This window comes from Ursus arctos, unplaced genomic scaffold (genome assembly GCF_023065955.2).
Source record: "Ursus arctos isolate Adak ecotype North America unplaced genomic scaffold, UrsArc2.0 scaffold_8, whole genome shotgun sequence".
Taxonomy (NCBI): Eukaryota; Metazoa; Chordata; class Mammalia; order Carnivora; family Ursidae; genus Ursus; species Ursus arctos.
The window spans coordinates 4,480,199-4,495,027 of NW_026623100.1; the positions used below are offsets into that span (position 1 = coordinate 4,480,199).

The following is a 14,829-nucleotide window of genomic DNA, read 5'->3' on the forward strand; positions in this document are numbered from 1 at the left end:
CCTGCATCTTGGCCTCAGCTTGGTCCTGAGCTGCTGAGCTCCCCCGGGGACTTCAGGAGGTGCAAGGCCCTCCATGGGACTGAGGTTCCTGTCGCCCACCCCTCCGGTCCTTCCCAAAGCCTTTCTTCCTGCTCCCTTCCTTAAGTTTCCAAAAGAGACTTGCTTCCAAACCATACTTAGTTGCCGGGGACTTTTCTATGGGAAAAAATAAAGCAAATAAATAAAATTCATGGTCTGATAAGAGTGAAAGGCTTTGGGTCAGGAAGATGGGGATGCACCGCCTGCTCTGTCCTTACGCACGCTGAGCTCTGGCCAAGCTATTTAATCTCTCAGAGCGTCAAGTGGTGCCTGGTGCAAGGTAAGTGTGCAGACCACGAGTGGTTACTATGTCATTGCCAGGTTATGTCAGGGTCACAGGGAAGAGAAAGAACACGGGCTTCTAAACCATGACTTGACTAGTGTGCAAGTTCAACCCTATGACACAGGCAATCCTCTTAACCTCTCCTGAGGGTTAGTGTCCCTGCCTATAAAATGGAGGCAATGACATCCGTGTTCCAGATTAGAGCTAACAGTAGAGGAGGCAAGCCCTGTGCCAGGTACCAGGCAAGTGTCTTCACTGACTACACCACCTGGTCAACTGTGGTAGAATCAACACTGCAATATTTTTAGCAGTTGTCAATACTTACTAGGTATTTATTTAATCAATTTATTTAATTGATTATCACAGACCTAGCTGCTATAAAAACTGGAACATCAGAGGCTAGGGCTATCCCCAGACACCCAGTCTCCCTTAAGGAAGACCCAATTAGTCCAGCTGCCGAGTCCCTACCCCAGATTCCTCAGGACTCCCAGTGAAGGGGAGAGTGGCAGTAAGGGGGCCAGGATGGTCCCTTCTACTTTGGCATAAATCAATAAGTTACTTCTAGATACCTTCCCACCCAATATCAGCCATAGACCTAAAAACTTAATGACTGAGAGATGGGTCTTGTATGTAAAAGGTCTTGATCCCTGTGGGGGTCAAGTGAGTTACCAGCAGTCTCGTTGTCTCTAAAATACAAAAAAACAAACAAACAAACAAAAAAAACATCTGGGCAATATGGTAAAAGTGAGGAGAAAAATTATTCCTAGGTATATAAACTCAGGAAAAAGTGTTACTCTACAAATTGAGGCTGCTATAAAGACAAAAAATAAAAATTTTCCTTTACTAAAAGAATTATTACTGGATAGGATTTTTATGAATGTAAGAGTGACATATATGGTTGGCTTTTCATTTTCTCTTGCCCAGTGCATGCTTAAACAAATCATTGCTGCTTCTGTAGTAGGCTGGAAAATGATGCACACAGATTTGTTATCAGATGCTTAGAGTAAGCTGTTAGGAGATGTTTTATATAAGCCTCATGGTAACCACAAAGCACAAACCTTTAATAGATACACAAAAAAGAGAAAGCAATCTAAGCATACCACTCGAGGATCATCAAATCACAAAGAAATTGACAAAGAGAAGCAAGAAGCAAAAGAATTACAAAAAGCAAGAAAACAACAAAATGACAATAGTAAGTGCATAACTATCAATAATTACATTAAATGTAAATGGACTAAAATTCTCCAATAGAAAGATGGGCTAATAGAGTGGCTGAATGGATAAGAAACCTAAGACACAACTATGTGCTTCCTATGAGGGACATTTTTCAGATGTAAGGACATACACAGATTGAAAGTAAAGGGATGAAAAGATATTCTATGCAAATGGAAACCAAAAAAAAAACCCCACAAAAAAACAAAAAACAAAAAAACAGGGGTAGCTAAACTTATTACCAGACAAAATAGAATTTCAGCAGACAAAATGTAATTAAGAGACAGAAAATATGATTATATAATGATAAAGAGGTCAATCCAATAAGATATGACATTTGTAAATATTTATGTACCCAACATAGGAGCACCTAAATAGATAAAGCAAATATTAACAGATGCAAAGGAAGAAATACAGAGCAATATAGTAATAGTGGGGGGCTTTAATAGCCCACTTACATCAGTGACTAGATCATCCAGACAGAAAATCAATAAGGAAATTTGTATGTAAAATACATGCTAGAACAGATGGACTTAATATTTACAAAAGATTCCACCTCACATCAACAAAATATTTTTCTCAAATGCATACAGAACATTCTCAAGAACAAATCATCTGTTAGGCCACGAACAAGTCTTAATAAATTTAAGAGGACTGAAATCATATCAAGCATCTTTTATGACTTATAATGATACGGAACTAGAAATCAATTGCAAGACCAAAACTAAAAAATCCAAAAGGATGTGAAGACCAAACAATATGCTACTGAACAATCAATGGGAGAAAGAAGAAATCAAAAGATAAATCAAAAAATATCTTGAGATAAATGAAAATGGAAATACCATATACCAAAAGTTATGGGATGCAGCAAAAGCAGTTCTAAAAGGTAAGTTCATAGTTATAAAAACCTACATTAAGAAAAAAAAACAAAGATTCCCAAATAACATAACTTTACACTTCAAGGAACTATAAAAAGAAGAACAAATGAAACCCAAAGTTAGTACAAGGAAGGAAATAACAAAGACCAGGGTAGAAATAAACAAAACAGAGACTAAAAAGACAATAGAAAAGATCAATGGCACTAAGAGCTGGTATTTTGAAAAGATAAAATACATAAACCTTTTCTAGACTCACCTAGGAAAAAAGAGAACTCAGATAAAATCAGAAATGGAAGAGGGGACATTATAACTGATACCACAGAAATACAAGGATCATAAGAGACTTACCAAGAAGAACTGTACACCAACAAATTAAATAACCTAAAAGAAAGAGACAAATTCCTAGAAATATACAACCTATCAAGACTGAATTATAAAGAAATAGGAAAATCTAAACAGATTATTAGTAAGAACACTGAACTGATAATCAAAAACCTCCCAACAAACAAAAGTCCAGGACCAGATGGCTTCATTAGTGAGTTCTATAAAACACTTAAAGAAGAATACCAATCCTTCTCAAACTCTTCTGAAAAATAGAAGAGGGGAGAGCACTTCTAAACTCGTTTTACGAGACCAGCATCACCCTAAAATCAAAACCAGACAAGGACATTATAAGAAAAGAAAATTACAGCCCAATATCACTGACAAGTATAGAAAAATCCTCTACAAAATACTAGCAAATTCAGCAGCATATTAAAAGAGCATACACCATGACCAAGTGGAATTTCTTCCAGGGATGCAAGAATAATTCAACATGTGCAAATCACTGTGATGTACTATATTAAGAAAACGAAGAATAAAAATAATATGATAATCTCAACAGATGCAGAAAAAGCATTTGAAAACATTCAATATCCACTAATAAAAACTCTCAACAGACTGGGTATAGAGGAAATGTACCTCAACATAATAAAGCCCACAGCTTATATCATACCTAACAGTGAAAAGTTGATAGCTTTTCCTCAAAGATCAGGAACAAGACAAGAATACCCACTCTTGCCACTTTTATTCAACATAGTACTAGAAGTCCTAGCCAGAGCAATTAGATAAGAAAAAGAAACAAAAGGCACCCGAATCAGAGAGGAAGAAGTAAAACTGTCACTATTTGCAGATGACATGATATTATATATAGAAAACCATAAAGACTCCTACGAAAAACTGTCAGAATGAACAAATTCAGTGAAGTTGCAAGATACATATCAATATACAAATATCAGTTGTGTTTCTGTACATTAACAATGAACTATCAGGAAGAGAAATTAAAAACAACTTCATTTACAACCCATCAAAAAGAATAAAATACCTAGCAATAAATTTAACCAAGGAGGCAAAACATCTGTACACTGAAAACTGCTAAGACACTGATGAAAGAAATTGAAGAAAACACAAATAAATGGAAAGATACTCCATTCTCATGGGCTGTAAGAATTAATATTGTTAAAATGTCCATACATGGGGGCGCCTGGGTGGCACAGCGGTTGGGCGTCTGCCTTCGGCTCAGGGCGTGATCCCGGCGTTATGGGATCGAGCCCCGCATCAGGCTCCTCTGCTATGAGCCTGCTTCTTCCTCTCCCACTCCCCCTGCTTGTGTTCCCTCTCTCACTGGCTGTCTCTGTCTCTGTCAAATAAATAAATAAAATCTTTAAAAAAAAATAAAAAATAATAAAATAAAATAAAATGTCCATACAACCCAAAGCCATTCAGAGTCAATGCAATCCCTATCAAAATTCCAATGGCATTTTTATTAGAAATGGAATGATCTTAAAATTTGTATGGAACTGGGGTGCCTGGATGGCTCAATCGGTTAAGTGTCTGCCTTTGGATCAGGTCATCCCAGGGTCTTGGGATTGAGCCCTGAGTCGAGCTCCCTGCTCAGTGGGGAGTCTGCTTCTCCCTCTCCCTCTGCCCCTTCCCGCCACTTGTGAGCTCACACGCTCTCTGTCAAATAAATAAAATCTTTAAAAAAATCTGTATGGTACCATAAAAGATCCCAAATAGCCAAAGTAAGTTTGAGGAAAAAAAACAAAACAAACCAAAGCTAGAGGCATCGCACTTTTGATTTCAAGATATATTACAAAGCTATGATAAACAAAACAGTACAGTGTTGGCATAAAAAGGGACACAGAGATCAATGGAAGAGAACAAAGAGCCCAGAAATAAACCCATACATATATGGTCAATTAATTTCCAACAAAGGAGCTAAGAATACACAACGGGGAAAGAATAGTCTCTTTAAGAAACGGTGTTGGGAAAACCGGACATGCAAAAGAATGAAACTGGACCATTAGCTTACACCATAGATATAATTAACTCAAAATGGATTAAAGGCTTAAATGTAAGACCTGAAACCATAAAACTCCCAAAAGAAAATACAGGCAGTAAGCTCCTTGACATTGGTCTTGGCAACAAGTTTTTGGATTTGACACCAGAAGCAAAGGCAACAAAAGCAAAAATAAACAAGTGGGATGACATCAAACTCAAAAGCTTCTGAACAGCAAAGGAAACCATCAACAGAGTGAAAAGAAACCTATGCAATGGAGGAAAATATTTACAAACCATATATCTGATAAAGGGCTAATATCCAAAATATACAAAGAACTCATACAACTCAATAGCAAAAACACAAACAAAAAATGGGCAGAGGATCTGAACAGACACTTTTCCAAAGAAGACATCCAAATGCCCAACAGGTAGCACATGAAAAGACGCTCAACGTCACTAATCACTGGGGACGTGCAAATCAAAACCACACGAGGTACCACCTCACACCTGTTAGAATGGCTATTAGCAAAAACACAAGTGGTAACAAGTATTGGCAAGTATGTGGAAAAAAGGGAGCACTTTCTCACTCTTGATGGAAAGGTAAGTTGTGAAGGTACAATCAAAAACAGTACAGAGGGTTCTCAAAAAATTAAAAACAGATGATCTGACCACTCCACTTCTAGGAATATACCCAAAAGAAATGAAAATGGGATCTCGAACAGATATCTGCACCCCCATGTTGACGGTAGCATTATTCACAATAGCCGAGATATGGGAACACCCTAAATGTCCGTGCAGGGATGAATGGATTAAGAAGTGGTATATACAGGGGCGCCTGGGTGGCACAGCGGTTGAGCGTCTGCCTTCGGCTCAGGGCGTGATCCCGGCGTTATGGGATCGAGCCCCATATCAGGCTCTTCTGCTATGAGCCTGCTTCTTCCTCTCCCACTCCCCCTGCTTGTGTTCCCTCTCTCGCTGGCTGTCTCTATCTCTGTCAAATAAATAAATAAAATCTTAAAAAAAAAAAAAAGAAGTGGTATACACATACAACAGAATGTTACTCAGCTGTGAGAAAAAGGAGATCCTGCCATTCTTGACAACATAGATGGACCTTGAGGCATTACATTAAGTAAAGTACGCCAGACAGAGAAAGACAAATACTGCGTGGTATCACTCTTATGTGGAATCTTAAAAAAAAAAAAAAGTCCAACTTGTAGAAACAAAGTAGCAAAGTGGTTGCCAGGACCTTAAGGTGGAGGAAACAGGCAGAGGTTGATAAAAGGGTACAACTTTCAGCTGTAAGATGAATAAGGCCCGAGGATCACATGTATAACACAGTGACTACGGTTGATAACACTGTATTATTTAATTGAAATTTGCTAAGAGGAGGAAATGTAAATGCACACACACACACACACACACACACACACGAAGATAAATATGTGAGGTGAGGAACGTGATAATTAACTCTATGGCCAGGATTCTTTCACGGTATACGTGGTGTATCAAACCACCACAACGCACACTTTCGGTATCTTACAATTTTGTCAATCATACCTCCACGAAGCTTAAAAAGAGAAAGAAGGAAACGACGTGGACAGGATCACTGCTAACATTTGCTCTCCGATATCTGAATCAGCAACTGACAGTTTGTGGAATCCGTGCCTCCTTTCCTTCCCTTTGCTCATGAGTCTTATCACCTAAGCCATGGTCTTTCCTCCCCCGTAACACCAACATCCTTCTACCCCTTGGGCTTCTGTCCTGAAAATGTCTCCAAACGGTTTTTCAAAAGATAAGAAATCTTCGACATAGCGTACAAGGCCCTTCATATCTTCCAGCCCCAGGGAACACCAGCCAGCCTCCAGTGACAGTGAACTAGAGTCCATTTTCAATGATACATGGGAAGAATTAAGTGCAGGCTATACATTCATTAACAGCGCCAGTGTAAAAGGACGGGCTTTGCCACCATGCTTCTCCCACGATCCCCGCTCCCCACACAGGCAGGGTCAGGGCTAAAGAGTCCCCAAGACTGCTCTTTAACTTCAAAGCAGGGGAGGCTCCAGGGAAGACAGGAATACAGGGTAGGGAAGTGTATCACCTGGAAAGAGGGGCTCAGGACTCCACTCAGGTCCCTCTGGGGTGCAGTTGGGACGCTCCACCTTCCTCAAACTGCTCCCCTCAGCCCAGCCCTCGGTGCAGGTCTCAGCTGGGACAGGGCAAACTTTGAGTCCCAATAACCGGGAAATGCATCCGAGGCTGACATCCCACTTACCACTTTACCAACCAGGCTAGCGCAGCTTTCATTTCTTTCCAAAATATGCCCTTCGATAGAGTCACCTGAAAGACCACTGACCCAAGAGTATGCTGGGCCCCCACTCATCATCGCTTCAATGACTCTAAGAGCCATTACCCAGAGAATCCGCCTCGCCTGTCCTTGCCGAGGGGACCCGCTATGCCTCTGCACACATGTGCCCTCATTGTCCAAAACTCACTCCAAACAGCTTCCCGTGACTTTTCCAGACTCCTCTCCGAGGGACACTTCACTCTGCCTTGGGCACCAGGGACCCACTATGAGAACATCAACCAGAGCTGTCAGGATCCTGCCCCCATCCCAGAAGGGCAAGAGAAATGCTGTCTAGAGCTTATTTTACCTATTTTTGTAGCTGCTAAAACACTGTAAGAAAAATAGCCTAGAATCCAATTGGTACTTGCAATATTTATTATTTAGATGGATACATCTAATGATTTTCCCACTGGATATTTATCTAAACCACAAAAGTAATTTTTAAGAAGTTACAGGATTTTGGCCATAGATGTCATGAGCTTACAAAAATTAATTATTTAAAATAATATGGGTATGGATATTTTTATAAGTATCTTTTCATGGTTATGAATGATTCTCTACCTAATTGTACCCAGGAATCAACCATTTGCCCAACAGTCATTGACACCTGCCAGGCACTCGTGCAGAATACACTCCTAGGAGTGAGCACATTACTTCCCTGCCTACCTCTCTCTGAAAGAGACACTTTCAGAATAACTAAATGATAAAGTGTGTTCATATCATTAAGTGTCAGATGCTGATACTAATGAACTACTGATGAATTCTGACGATCAGATTTGAGGATTTGCGCTAATTTTTCGCTTGTTGCCATGAAATACGTGACTGCATTTAGAAAAGACTAAGTCTTAAAAGGTCCCACTTCAATGACTATTAAAAAAAATTGATTTGCGACAGATAAGAGCTTTCCTGTGTAATGGAAATCTCCTAGGACTGGACGTCTAACACCCCAATGGTGTTTATCTTATATCAGGTCTGCAAGAGAAACTTGGGAGTGCCCCATCAAGGCATGATGGGGTGCCAGGCTAGGAAGAGACAGGTCCAGGGAGCAGGGTCAGAATAACTTTGAGCACAGTGGGAGGAAGCAAGGAGGACACAGAATCAGGCTGCGCAATATGACCTCCAAGCTCTTGATTCCAAACCAGGACCTAGATCTGGAAATCACAACACTCTCAGTAAACGAGACGTGTCATTTCCTCCAAATGAAACCATAAAAGATAATAAGGTGAAGACATCCATACACTTAATCTTACCCTTATGAAATACTACATATTATTTCTGTGCTGTTCTGGATACCACACATCAATAAGGAACATAAGTGAAATTAAGAAGCCTCCAAAAAAGAAAAAAAGAAAAGGTGGTCAAGGGGAAAAAAAGCCCACTCACAAAAAGTTTAGTAGTAGTTTTAGACCAAATGAAAGACAATTCTAATTATATGAAACTAATAAACTTATAGATATCACACCAAGAGATTTTACTGTCCAAAGTTATAGATCCAAGAATAGTTTAAAACAATTTGTGAATACTACAGGCAAGATAAGGGTCTGAAGGAAAGCCTATGAACTGGGTGCTCTTCCTACTGGAGATGAAATTGTACCTTTTCATAGAGCAGGCCAGAGACAGACCACAAGATTATTTAAATCAAATGTCCCAAACGATTTCTTAGGGCTGAAAAATCTCTCTGTTCTACAGACACATGTTTTTGTCCAGTACCTATTACTACAGGACCCCTGGGTCTCCGAGCCCACATGCTGTATTACAGGTACGGTTTTAACACACGTGACGCAGATTTCTCATACAAACAAGCACAACATTCCCCAGAACCCTTTATCTGTTTGCATGTTTTCATGTAGACTTAGCTTCCCGAGACCAAAGTCAGAAGGAACTTGATGAGACTAAAAGGAGCCTAAAGGCAGTTCGTGTTTCTCTCGCACTCCCCACCACAGCACACAGAAGGCCCAGCTCCAGACCACCTGTTGGGCTGCAGAACTGGGGCCCCAGGGCATTTTACAAGTAGGGGACACCCACCATTCTGCTTCCTAGCTATTCCATGCCATCGTGTGCTGATGCAAGAACAGCGATCTAATTTTTGAACCAGAGCCCTTGAGAACTTCAACCTGATGTGGCTCAACACATCAGGCCCACACCTACTGCCGTTCAACTCACGTAAAACCTACTCGGCAAATCGAGCACTCGAGGCAAAAGCACCAACTTCCCGCATTTGCTTTAAGCAGGGCCCTGCAGACTTACCTTTGGCTCTCAGTTACAAGAGATGACTGGCAAAATGCAGAACTCCTCAAACGGTGAAGTTCTCAGCTGGTCACACGCCTGAGGTTACAAAGCTGCAGGAGTTCTCCAAATTCTCGAATCCAACCCAAATCTCAGGAGAGAATTATGATCTGGGCCATCACTTGTATAGAAGGAACATAGGAAATCTAAAAGGAAATAGAAAAAAAAAACCAGAAATTAGGACTGCCTGCTTGCAAGTAACTGCAAGATTATTTATTCGCCTGAAACCAGTATTTTTAATACACCCCAGAAACAAGTTGCTTTGTACCTACTGACCTCTCCCTAAACAAAATCGTTCTCCTCCTCTACCCTCAGCTCCCCGTTTCCAGCTCTGAGGCAGTCAGGTACCTCTGTGGAGGGAGGAGATGGGGAAGGCGGGGACAGGTGGCCGTCACAAGGCACCTCTGCTCCCAGGATTCTTCCAGCCTCCTTCCAACTCCTCCCCACACCCTTCAAAGCCTGCCAAAAACAAAAGAAAGGTGTGCCAAGTGGAAAGGAAGCAAGTCTGAGAGCCTAATTAAGGGAGAAGGGTTGCAGAGAGCATGGATATTTACATTCAGAGACTCCCTCCTCTTTTGGAGGGCTCCTGCACTGGCCATTTATTGAGGGGGCCCCCTACTGGACCCACAGCCTTCTGCTAAAAATACCCCTGCGGGAAATTCGAGAATAATATTCTGAAACCACAAGGAAGTTGAGACAAGAGAAGCCTGACAGAGGTGACCGGCGGCCTCTCCCTCCTGCTCCTGGAGAGTTTGCTGCTGCCTCATGTTCTCTGTACGTGGGTGGCTATTTTCAGCCCTGACGGCGTTGTTGAGGGGTCCCCGAAGCTCTGTGGACCTCCGGCAGAGTTCACTGACATTTTTAATTACATTTCAAAGCCAGAGGGGATCTGTCCTGACAGTTCACTCAGAGAAGATCTATTAATTCATCCCTGGCATGATTATGACCCAAAACGTTAAATACCCCATAGAAAAATCAAATTCTATTTTAGTCAAATAGAAAAAGATAATTCAAGTAGGACTTTCATAAAAATGTTATACAGCAAGTTCATAAATTTTGATTAAAAAATTAATTCCTCTTTGTGCACTCTCTAGCATTATTTTAAAGGCTGCATGACTTTTTATTCCCAAGATTTATTTATTTGTTTGAAAGCAAGAAAGAGGGGATGGAGGAGGGGGAGAGAGAGAAAGTCTCAAGCAGACTCTGAGTTGAGTGTGGAGCCCAACGTGGGGCTCGATCTCTCAACCCTGAGATCCAGACCTGAGCCAAAACCAAAAGTCTGACGCCTAACCAACTGAGCCACGCAGGAGCCCCAAAGGCTGCATGACTTTTTAAAAATACACGATTTAATACAGGGCAAAGGTGATGCCGAAATACAACAGGAATACTAGATTGGGGCAAGACAGTAAATGTGCACCTGGACAATTACACCCTTCCCTCTGCTGCATGTTTACAATGAAATGACAGGGTTTCCAGAAATAGACCAAGTGCTCTATTTCACTTTACTGCGCTTACTGAAGAAAGCCACCAACTAAACACAGCCGTGCCCACAAATGCTACCTCCATATTAGTATTTTCAGGGGTATAAGCTGGATTTTTAAAGCTTTAATTGAAAAGTGAATTTGCCTGGAGTCAGATCGCCCAGGCCATTGTGAGGGGGTGTCTGCACGGCTAGCAGACCTGTCTACGTATACGGGCCTCCCTCTGGACGCACCGTACTCTCACCAGCGAGATTTTTAAGTTTTCACGATAACCTTCCACGATAGCTATTAACACCCACTTTTTCACATGAGGTAACTTTCTCGAGAAGGTGAAGGGTTTTCCTTAACAGGCTTCAGTGAGGCACGCAGGCCTCCAAAGTTCTAGACCCACCACTGCCACGGCAAGCCTGGTGCCACAGCCACCTTATTCACCAGCCCAGAGCGAAAGAACAACGGGCTGCATCTGGAAGCCCAGTCGTCTGATGCTCAGTGTCGCGGGCAAGAGAGAAAAGCCAGACGCAACAGAGCAGGATTTGAACGAACGAAGGAGCTCCAATCAAAGTGACATCATGTCAAGTTCATTTAAAGGTGCCCGTGGCCATCTGGGATTCAAGCACGACAGTGCGTTTTCTTGGAGAAAAGCATTTCGTGGACAAGCTGTCCGTGCACTCGGCATACACCTCAAATGGAAATAAACAGAGGGATCAAAACTTGTGTGGACCTGGGTTTCAATGTGGCCGGCCGACGGCCTATGGTTAACGTGGTGGGGTTATCAGCATATTCAAAACCTCTGTTAAGGCCAAGTATTTCAGATCAGATCTTAAGTACAAAGATCTAAACCCATCAGGAAAGCAGACACTCTTGTGCAAAAACCACCTCAGACTGCAAACACTACCACGTACACGGTCAGTTGAAGTACAGAAGGCTCTCACCCAAGAATTCACCCAGGGATGGTCTACACAGCACGCTTCAGGCAGATGGGACTCTAAACGGGTCGATGTTTTCCTTTGAAAATATTTCTCCACTAGCTCCCTGCGCATCTCCCTTTAGAAACAGAAGAGGAAGAGGTAGGACTATAAAGGAATTAACACTAATACCAAATATATCTCCCTCCCTGCATTATTTTGGACCCCCAATAACACAAAATTGTGTCATTGTGAAATCCACATGATGGTCTGAATTCTCTGTAACACTGACGTCTTCTTTTTCTCAGCTATGTTTTGAAAAACCCGTGCCACAACTTGGGGTTTCTCCCCGGTCTTTTGGGGTGGAGGCAGTGGACTGCAGCACCTGCTTCTGCTGTAAGGGCAAGCTCTGGGCCTGCGTGCCTCCGTGCCTCGGTCTGCATGTCCGGGAGCACTGCCGGTCCTGGGCCCCGAGCCTGGCCCCGAGATGCCCGCGAGGGGCTCTCTTAGTCTCATTTAAACTTCCAGTGCCTGCTTCAGCACCAGACACATCTTCTCGGTGGTCCCAGGCAGTTTCCTTCACACCTGCAAGCAGGTCCAGTGGTGATGTCCACACGAATGCACTTCACTCTGGAGGAGTCACTAAGGGTAAACAAGAGGGTATGTGCCCCGTTCTGCTGACGGCTGTGTGTCAGGCACGGTGGCTCTACCTGCCTTACAGACGGCCGGTGTTCCCGGCCACCTCGAATCTCCCAAAGCCTCAGCTGAGCGCTCAGGCGATGCCGCCTGGCCTCCCTGACTCACAGAAACACTCCGTAACATAACAGGCAGGGAGAAGGGTTTGTACTGGTCCCAGTGAGACACGGCACTGGTACTCCACCTGCACAGCGACCCCGCGAGATACATCTTATCATTCAGCTCAGGAGCTAGACCCCCAGACGCCCCCCAGCCCGAAGCCGAAGCTCCCCCGAGGGATTTCAAAGGCCGGCCTCGCTCGCTCTTCACAAAAACGATCGCCACTCACACAGGGTGGAGCCTGGAGACCGGGCCCGGGCTGTCTGCCGTTGCCCTCTGTCCGAGCATCTGCTACCCCGAGGCCGGCTTCAGCCCCTCAGAGCGGGTCGGGCCAGCACGACGCCGCGGCCGAGAAGCCAGCCCACCAATGTACGCACCGCTTTATTTTCAGAGGAACTGCTTCTCCGAGATGTCAACGCACAGACTTGTTGGAAACCACGACCTGACTGGGTTGAGTACGACACAGCCTCAAGACTCGCAGGCCCTCAGGTGTGCATCATGACCAAAGCTCCCATATGCCAAACACACCAAGAGAACCCTCCAGACCCCTCATCTGCAGACAGCGCGAAAGGCAATTATCTTTTTTCTTTTATTTAAAAGGCGGGGGGGGGGGGGGGGATCACACGACTATCCTAGGCCTCTGGGCTCACGAATGCCACAGCCTCGTCTCGTTCTTTTGTTCCTTCCTCACCCCCCTCACGGGAGACCCCTCTCCAGAGCCTGTGGGCCCCACGGTGGCCTAAGGGACGCCCAGCTCAGAACGAACATGGAGGGTCACCGCCTGCCCAGAACAACGTGGGGCCGGGCTGTGTTGTTGACTTCAGGCAGAACGAGCTATATTTCACTCCTACCAAAGCACTTGGTGGAAAACTTTATTCAGGTGGGAAAGTGCTCATTTCAGACACGGAACAAAGCTTCACAAAAGTCTCCTTGGATGGCTTGGCTAAAACTCAAGCCTGGTTTCTTCCCCCGTGCACGGTGGCTCCCAGTCAAGGCCCACAGGGTCCCAAAGGCCATGAGCCAGTTCCCAAAATCTCAAAAAGTCCCATGAAATTAGCATGTTTCCTCAAGATAAAGCAGTCCTCAGCAGGGCAGATACCAAGTTTTTGGGCACTGGGCTAGATTTATATCAGTGCTAAATGATAAAACTGGTTCTCAGTTGATTCTGTCTGTTGGTTAGAAGTTGGTTAATGAAAATGGAAACAAAAAAAGTACTAATTTCTAACTCTCTGGACAGCCTCCAAGAGGCATCACATGTGACTAAGGTGGGTGTCTGGGGAGGAGGGTACATGGTCAGATTTTCACTCTGAGGTTAATGTGTTCTAAAATAACAGAGATTTCTGCCTTCCGGGACCGAGAAAAGGAACAAAACTGCAGGCAGTGGGGTCAACCACATATAAAGAGGTCAGAGAAAGTGGCAAGAGACCACAGGTCAGGAGAATGGGGGTTCCAGGCCTGGCTCAGCGAGCCCAATGCCCAGTATGACGCTGCCTGTCTCTTCCTCCATGACCAGGGCCCCTCAGCCCCGGTCTTGCAGCTTTGACATGCAAATGGATTTAAGAATTATCAAAAATTGATGATGTGGTACCAAAAAAATTATTAAAGCTTATCTAAAATACCATGACAAAAAAGTCCTAATGAAAATCTTAATACGAATTTAAATGTTACAGTCCGCGGCTGAAAAATTCTAACAGATAGGAATGTGATTAGTAATGCCATTTCCAATGGTTTATAAAGGTTTTTGTTTATACATTTGTCGGTAGCATCTTCAATATAACAATATTCCATTCTCCAAAAGTTCTGATAAGGTGTTACTCCTAAGATCTTCCCACTAGTCCAAATCGGTTTTCAGAATCAGCATAAAAAGTCTTGCTACACATCTCAGTGCGATAACTAGACAATCCAATTACATATAGGGGCATACCTTGGAGATACTACGCTCCAGGTCCAGACCATTGCAATGAAGTGAATATTGCAAAAAGCAAGTCATGAATGTTTTGGCTTTCCACTGCATTTAAAGTTATGTTTATGCTAGAATGCAGTCTATTAAGTGTGCAATAACATTAGGTCTAAAAAAAAAAACAAAATAAAACAATGCATGTGCCTTAATTAAAAAACACTTTATTGCTAAAAAATGCTAGCTGTCATGTGCGCTCTCAGTGAGTCATAACCACTGATCACAGATCACCATAACAAATGCGATAATAATACAAAAGTTGGAAATACGGCAAACCTTACCAAATTG

The 14,829-nt window shown here is 43.1% G+C and overlaps 1 protein-coding gene across 5 annotated transcripts in view; it reads right to left on the reverse strand.

Moving 5' to 3' along the window:
* Nucleotides 1–14,829, reverse strand: part of NCK2 (NCK adaptor protein 2) — a 147,565-nt gene that overhangs the window by 65,576 nt on the left and 67,160 nt on the right. For 4 of the 5 annotated variants that reach the window (XM_048222634.2, XM_048222633.2, XM_048222631.2 and 1 more), the window contains exon 2: nt 9,365–9,549. The gene's annotated coding sequence lies outside the window, so the exon portion shown is untranslated. Of the gene's footprint in view, nt 1–9,364; nt 9,550–11,816; nt 12,562–14,829 lie in introns of those variants that run through there. The other variant, XM_048222632.2, reaches the window with a different exon arrangement.